We start from the raw sequence: 7,664 nt of genomic DNA on the forward strand, positions 1-7,664 counted from the left end.
GGCGGCCGAACTCCCGATCTAAGTTTCTTTCCGGGTGTTTGTGGATTTATAGGAATTTTTAGCGTTGGTTTCAAGTCAGGGGGTCCAAGGGGTAGCGATAAGGTAGGGGGGCGTGCCCTAGGGCTGTGAGCGCGCCCCCACCCTTGTGGATGCCTCGTGGCACCTCTGTTCCATCTTTGATACTTCGTGGGCTTCTTCTAGTCCATAAACAATCGTCGTAAAGTTTCAGCTTGTTTGGACTCTATTTGGTATTCCTTTTCTATAAAACTCAAAAACAAGGGAAAAAACAAAAACTGGCACTAGGCTCTAGGTCAATAGGTTAGTCCAAAAAATAATATAAAATAGCATATAAAACATCCAAGATGGATAATATAATAGCATGGAACAATCAAATATTATAGATACATTGGAGACATATCAAGCATCCCCAAGCTTAATTCCTGCTCGTCCTCGAGTAGGTAAATGATAAAAACAGAAATATGCTACCTAACATATTTATCAATGTAATCTTCTCTATTGTGGCAAGAATATTCAGATCCGTAAGATTCAAAACAAAAGTTTAATATTGACTTAAAAACAATAATACTTCAAGCATACTAATAAAGCAATCATGTCTTCTCAAAATAACATGGCCAAAGAAAGTTATCCCTACAAAATCATATAGTCTAGCTATGCTCCATCTTTATCACACAAAGTATTAAATCATGCAAAACCCCAATGACAAGCCAAGCAATTGTTTGATACTATTGATGTTCTCAAACTTTTTATATTTTCACGCAATGCATGAGCGTGAGACATGGATATAGCACTATGGGTGGAATAGAGAATGGGAGGTTGTCAGGAGAAGACAAAAATGAGAAAGTCTCACATCAACTAGGCGTATTAACGGGCTATGGAGATGCCCATCAATAGATATCAATGTGAGTGAGTAGGGATTGCCATGCAACGGATGCACTAGAGGTATAAGTGTATGAAAACTCAAAAAGAACTAAGTGGGTGTGCATCCAACTCACTTGCTCACGAAGACCTAGGGCAATTTAAGGAAGCTCATCATTGGAATATACAAGCCAAGTTATATAATGAAAAATTCCCACTAGTATATGAAAGTGACAACATAGGAGACTCTCTATCATGAAGATCATGGTGCTACTTTAAAGCACAAGTGTGGTAAAAGGATAGTAACATTGTCCCTTCTCTCTTTTTCTCTCACTTTTTGTTTGGCTGTTTGGCCTCTTTTCTTTCCTTTTTTTTATTTTTTGTCTGGAGTCTCATCCTGACTTGTGGGGCAATCATAGTCTCTATCATCCTTTCCTCACATGGGACAATGCTCTAATAATGATGATCATCACACTTTTATTTACTTTCAACTCAAGAATTACAACTCGATACTAGAACAAAGATATGACTCTATATGAATGCATCTGGCGGTGTACCGGGATGTGCAATGATCAAGAGTGACATGTATAAAAATTATGAAAGGTGGCTTTGCCACAAATATGATGTAAACTACATGATCTTGCAAAGCAATATGACAATGATGAAGCGCGTCATAGTAAACGGAACGGTGGAAAGTTGCATGGCAGTATATCTCGGAATGGCTATGTGATACGTCTCCAACGTATCCATAATTTTTGATTGTTTCATGCTATTATATTATCTATTTTGGATGCTTTACATGCATTAATATGTTATTCTATATGATTTTTGGGACTAACCTATTAACCTAGAGCCCAGTGACAGTTCCTGTTTTTTCCTTGTTTTAGAGTTTCGTGGAAAAGGAATACCAAATGGAGTCCAAACGGAATGAAACATTTGCGATGATTTTTCTTGGACTAGAAGACATCCAGAGGGCTTGGAGTGCACGTCAGGAAAGCCACGAGGCGGCCACAAGGTTGAGAAGTGCGCCGGGGGTATGGCGCACCCCCACCCTTGTGGGCCCGTCGTGACTCCACCGACCTATTTCTTCCGCCTATTTATTCTCAAATATCCCAAAACCTTTGAGGGGATCAACGAAACCACTTTTCCACCGCCGCAATCTACTGTACCCGTGAGATCCCACCTAGGGGCCTTTTCCGGCGTCCTGTCGGAGGGGGATTCGATCACGGAGGGCTTCTACATCAACACCATTGCCTCTCCAATGAAGCTTGAGTAGTTTACCACATACCTATAGGTCCATAGCTAGTAGTTAGATGGCTTCTTCTCTCTCTTTGATTCTCCCCTGAATTCTTATATGCATGATTTGATATCTTTGAAAGTCTCTTCGAACTATCGATTTGGTTTGGCCAACTAGATTGGTTTTTCTTGCAATAGGAGAAGTGCTTAGCTTTGGGTTCAATTTTGCGGTGCTCGATCCTAGTGACACAAGGGGAACCGACACGTATTGTATTGTTGTCATCGAGGATAACAAGATGGGGTTTTCATCATATTGCTTGAGTATATCCCGCTACATCATATCATCTTACTTAATGTGTTACTCTGTTCTTCATGAACTTAATACTCTAGATGCAGGCAGGAGTCGGTCGATGTGTGGAGTAATAGTAGTAGATGCAGGCAGGAGTCGGTCTACTTGATACAGACATGATGTCTATATTCATGATCATTGCCTTAGATATCGTCATAACTTTGCGCTTTCTATCAATTGCTCGGCAGTAATTTGTTCACCCACCATAATATTTTCTATCTTGAGAGAAGCCTCTAGTGAAACCTATGGCCCGGGGGTCTATTTCCATCATATAAATTTTTGATCTACAATTTTAGTTTCCTATTTACTTTCTTTTCAAAATTTTTACTTTCCATTCCATAAACCAAAATACTAAAAATATTACTTTAATGTTTATCATCTATATCAGATCTCACTTTGCAAATAAGCATGAAGGGATTGACAACCCCTTTATCGTGTTGGGTGCAAATTGGTGTTTGTTTGTGCAGGTATTCGGTGGCTTGTGCGTTGTCTCCTACCGGATTGATACCTTGGTTCTCAAAACTGAGGGAAATACTTACTCTACTTTGCTGCATCACCCTTTCCTCTCCAAGGGAGAAACCAACGCAAGCTCAAGAGCTAGCACTATGGAAATGCCATAATAGGTAGGTATGATGGCTATTTTGAGGAAGGGTATTAGGTGGGTGTAATGCACCGGCGAAAGTTGTGCGGTACTAGAGAGGCTAGCAATGGTGGAAGGGTGAGAGTGCGTATAATCCATGGACTCAACATTAGTCATAAAGAACTCACATACTTATTGCAAAAGTCTATTACCTATCGAAACAAATTACTACACGCATGCTCCTAAGGGGATAGATTGGTAGGAAAAGACCGTCGCTTGTCCCAGACCGCCACTCATAAGGAAGACAATCACTAAATAAATCATGCTCCGACTTCATCACATAAAGGTTCATGATACGTCCCCAACGTATCTATAATTTTTGATTGTTCCATGCTATTATATTATCTGTTTTGGATGTTTAATGGGCTTTAATATACCTTTTTATGTTATTTTTGGGACTAACCTACTAACCAAAGGCCAAGTGCAAATTGCTGTTTTTTGCCTATTTTAGTGTTTCGCAGAAAAGGAATATCAAACGGAATCCAAACGGAATGAAACCTTCGGGAGAGTTATTTTTGGAACAAATGCAATCCAGGAGACTTGGAGTGGACGTCAAGGAAGCGATGAGGCGGCCACGAGGTAGAAGGGCGCGCCCAAGGGGGTAGGCGCGCCCCCGCCCTCGTGGGCCCCTCGCAGCTCCACCGACCTACTTCTTCCTCCTATATATACCCATATACCCTGAAAACATCTGACAGCACCACGAAACCCTATTTCCACTGCCGCAACCTTTTGTACCCGTGAGATCCCATCTTGGGGCCTTTTCCGGCGCTCCGCCGGAGGGGGAATCGATCATAGAGGGTTTCTACATCAACACCATAGCCTCTCCGATGATGTGTGAGTAGTTTACCATAGACCTTCGGGTCCATAGTTATTAGCTAGATGGCTTCTTCTCTCTCTTTGGATCTCAATACAAAGTTCTCCCTGATTCTGTTGGAGATCTATTTGATGTAATTCTTTTCACGGTGTGTTTGTCGAGATCCAATGAATTGTGGGTTTATGATCAAGATTATCTATGAACAATACTTGATTCTTCTTTGAAATCTTTTATGCATGATTTAATATCTTTGCAAGTCTCTTCGAATTATCAATTTGGTTTGGCCTACTAGATTGATCTTTCTTGCAATGGGAGAAGTGCTTAGCTTTGGGGTCAATCTTGCGGTGTCCTCTCCCAGTGACAGTAAGGGCAGCAAGGCACGTGTTGTATTGTTGCCATCGAGTATAAAAAGATGGGGTTTATATCATATTGCATGAGTTTATCCCTCTACATCATGTCGTCTTGCCTAATGCGTTACTCTGTTCTTATGAACATAATACTCTAGACGCATGCTAGATAGCGGTTGATGTGTGGAGTAATAGTAGTACATGCAGAATCATTTCGGTCTACTTGTCGCGGATGTGATGCCTATATACATGATCATGCCTAGATATTCTCATAACTATGCGCTTTTTTATCAATTGGTCGACAGTAATTTGTTCACCCACCGTAGAATTTGCTATCTTGAGAGAAGCTACTAGTGAAACCTATGGCTCCCGGGTCTATATTCCATTATATTATTCTCCCGTCAACAAGCCTTTTTTGTCGCTGTTTATTTTGCAATCTTTATTTTCCAATCTACAGAACAAAAATACCAAAAATATTTATCTTATTATCTCTATCAGATCTCACTTTCGTAAGTGACTATGAAGGGATTGACAACCCCTTTATCGCGTTGGTTGCGAGGTTCTTGTTTGTTTGTGCAGGTACGACGGACTTGCTTGTAATGTCCTACTGGATTGATACCTTGGTTCTCAAAAACTGAGGGAAATACTTATGCTACTTTGCTGCATCACCCTTTCCTCTTCAAGAGAAAACCAACACAAGCTCAAAGGTAGCAAGAAGGATTTCTAGCGCCGTTGCCGGGGAGATCTACGCATAAGTCAAGACATACCAAGTACCCATCACAAACTCTTATCCCTTGCATTACATTATTTGCCATTTGCCTCTCGTTTTCCTCTCCCCCACTTCTAAAACGATTTTCGAAAACCTTTGCCTTTTCTTCGCCTTCTTCCTGTATGTATCTTTGTTTGTGTTTACATGTGCCTTCTATTTGCTTGCATCTTTGCTTGCTAGAAATATATTGATATGGATTCACTTAAAGTGTTCTACCTGGATCATCTTCGATCCTTATGCGCTCGTGCTGAAACCCCAACTAGCCTAGTTGATGGGAAATCTTTAGATGAGCATGCTCATTTTGTATGTCATCGTTTGTCTGAAAAGGGGAAGCTCTTATGGTATCAAATAAATAGTTTGCTATGCTATGCTTGGAATCTTTGTGAAAATTATGACTTTACTTGTTGCTCTAAGAACCCTAAAATACACCTTCCCTACCTATGTGAGTTTAATGATAATGAAATCGTATCTTCTTATGGAAAGGGTGTTTATAGTTACTATGATATCAAACAAACTGAAGAATTTGTTGTTTTTAAGGGTGCTCATGAAGTTGCTTCCTTGATTGAAAAGTATGATATTACTCTCTACAAGTCTAAAAATTTCGACATAGTTAAATATTGCTATGAAAACTATGTTCACAATGCCTATGTTAAGGAATTTATTGAGAGAATGACCGTTGCTTTGGAAGAAAATAATGATATGCACGAATCTATAGATAATTATGATTCCGATGATTTGATTGAAATATCCCTTGATGAACATGATGCTTGCTATTCTTATAGCCATGATGCCAATATTTATGGAGATGAATTTGATGTAGTTCCTTATGTTGAACACGGGATTATTGCTATTGCACCCATACTTGATAGTTCGTTGAATCAAAAGCATGATTGTAATGATTTTACTATAAATTATATTGATGTCAATTGTGCTAGTTTTGCTATGACTACTATTTGTTGTAATGATCATGATTGGGGTGATTCTTCTTTTGATCTTGAAAATTTATTTAAGCCCCATGACAAATATGAGATTGATAATAGTGTTTGCAAAATATTGAAAGTGGGTTTGTAAGAGTGTCAACTTTAGATCCCACATATTTGGAAAATGTTCAATCTTATGAAGTTTTTGATAAAAGTGTGTTTGCAGAGGTCATGACTTTAGTTAATGTTAATCCCACTATTTTGGAAGAGTGTCAACTTTGCATGCATGTGGATCGTGTTGAAGATATTTTATGTGATATCTATTTTGTTGAATTTGCTTATGATCCCACATGTAATTATTATGAGAGAGGAAAATATGATTTTAGAAATTTTCATGTTACTCAATCACCACTCGTTATGTTGAGATTGCTATTGTTTCTTTCCTCTTCCTTGCATATGCTAGTTTTTTCTTGCTATGATAATTTGTTTGCCTATAAGATGCCTATGCATAGGAAGTATGTTAGACTTAGATGTGTTTGTCATGTGTTTCATGATTGCTCTCTTTGTGCTTCAATTCTTATCTTTCATGTGAGCATCATTGAAATTATCAACGCCTAGCTAGGAGCGTTAAACGATAGCGCTTGTTGGGAGGCAACCCAATTTTATTTTTGTTTATTTTTTTTGTTCCTGTTTAGTAATAAATAATTAATCTAGCTTCTGTTTATATGTGATTTTATGTTTTTAATTAGTGTTTTTGCCAAGTAGAACCTTTGGGAAGACTTGGGGGAAGTCTTTGCGATCTTGCTGTAAAAAAACAGAAACTTTAGCGCTCACGAGATTTGCTGCCATTTTTTACTGGAGAGTGCGATTAGGTTGATTCTTTTTTAATATGATTAATAGACAAATTTATAACGTCAAAAAATTTATTACAGAATTTTTGGGGTTACATAAGTATTCGAAACCTACAGATTACTACAGACTGTTCTGTTTTTGATAGATTCTGTTTTTCGTGTGTTGTTTGCTTATTTTGATGAATCTATGGTTAGTATCGTGGGGTATAAACCATAGAGAACTTGGAATACAGTAGGTTTGACACCAATATAATTAAAGAATGAGTTCATTACAGTAACTTGAAGTGGTGGTTTGTTTTCTTATACTAACGGAGCTCATGAGATTTTCTGTTGAGTTTTGTGTTGTCAAGTTTTCAAGTTTTGGGTAAAGATTTGATGGATTTTGGAAAAAGGATTGGAAAGAGCCTAAGATTGGGGATTCCCAAGGCACCCCAAGGTAAAATTCAAGGACAACCAAAATCATAAGCTTGGGGATGCCCCGGAAGGCATCCCCTCTTTCGTCTTCGTCCATCGGTAACTTTACTTGAGGCTATATTTTTATTCACCACATGATATGTGTTTTTCTTGGAGCGTCTTGTATGATTTGAATCTTTGTTTTTTAGTTTACCACAATCATCCTTCATGTACACACCTTTCGGAGGGACACACATAAATCAGAATTTATTAGAATACTCTATGTGCTTCACTTATATCTTTTGAGCTAGATAAATTTTGCTCTAGTGCTTCACTTATATCCTTTTAGAGCACGGTGGTGGCTTTATTTTATAGAAATTATTGATCTCTCATGCTTCACTTATATTATTTTGAGAGTCTTTTAGAACAGCATGGTAATTTTCTTTGGTTATAAAGTTAGTCCTAATAT

Source organism: Triticum aestivum, chromosome 5A (assembly GCF_018294505.1).
Source record: "Triticum aestivum cultivar Chinese Spring chromosome 5A, IWGSC CS RefSeq v2.1, whole genome shotgun sequence".
NCBI lineage: Eukaryota > Viridiplantae > Streptophyta > Magnoliopsida > Poales > Poaceae > Triticum > Triticum aestivum.